General features: G+C 36.4%; 1 protein-coding gene across 10 annotated transcripts in view; it reads left to right on the top strand.

The window, feature by feature from the left end:
* The window catches only part of MECOM (MDS1 and EVI1 complex locus), a 576,798-nt gene that overhangs the window by 566,073 nt on the left and 9,762 nt on the right, over positions 1–963 (top strand). The gene's annotated exons all lie outside the window — the stretch shown is intronic.

The raw sequence follows: 963 nt of genomic DNA, 5'->3' as shown, positions 1-963 counted from the left end.
ATAAAATTTATCAATTTTTATTGAACGAATTAATGAGTAGTGCCCAACTTGATTGGACTCTACAGCATTCTATCAGCTCTATGGTAACTAAAATAAATCCATTTAATGATCCCTAAATACCAATTAAAAGAGCCTCAGATCTTTTATCACAAAAAGAGGAAGTCAGCACTTTCTGTGTGACACCCGCACTCAACCAGATTGTTTATTCAGAACAATTAAAAAAAACCACTTCCTGTTATTACCATATTTGTTGGTCACTTTGGTCTACGTATTTGACTCAATAATTCATTTTGGAAGTGGTGATCATATGAATTTTCTGTTTGACTGAGATGTTTTGGGCTGCTCTTAAGAGCAAATGTGGTCATATATCAACTAAGGTGGAAAAAAATTTTGCCAACGGAATAATATAAGTTTTTACATATCAGTAAATTCAGTAAAAACTCTAAGATATCATGTATGCTAATAGGCAACATAAATGTTCTTTCTGCACTGAAGTAAGAGCAGCCTGCCCCAACACTGGAGTTTCCAAACTCTATGAACTTGAGAACAGAGCAACATGGCTTTAGGTGCCATGTCCTCATTGTAAAATGGGGTGAATGGAGAAGATATCTAAGGGCTCTTTCTGCTCCATGAGTCAGTAGGGATACAGATGAATTGTTCTGTTTCTAACATTCTGCACTGAAGTAAGAGCAGCCTGCCCCAACATCTAAGGGCTCTTTCTGCTCCATGAGTCAATGGGGATACAAATGAATTGTTCTGTTTCTAACGTGAAAAGTAAACTAGCCAGAGTAGACCTCATTTTCACTTTGAGGCAACCATAAGAGGTGGCCAATGTTGTTTTAAACCCTCGATTCTCCATTCTTCCTTCCTAGTTGATCAGAGATACTGGGGGACCCTGGTTTTCTTAGGTCTTTTTAATTATTAAAAATTATTCCACAAAAATGCTTTTCATTATAAGACATA

Source organism: Myotis davidii, unplaced genomic scaffold, assembly GCF_000327345.1.
Source record: "Myotis davidii unplaced genomic scaffold, ASM32734v1 scaffold115, whole genome shotgun sequence".
Classification (NCBI taxonomy): domain Eukaryota; kingdom Metazoa; phylum Chordata; class Mammalia; order Chiroptera; family Vespertilionidae; genus Myotis; species Myotis davidii.
This window is presented reverse-complemented; position numbering and strand designations above follow the sequence as displayed.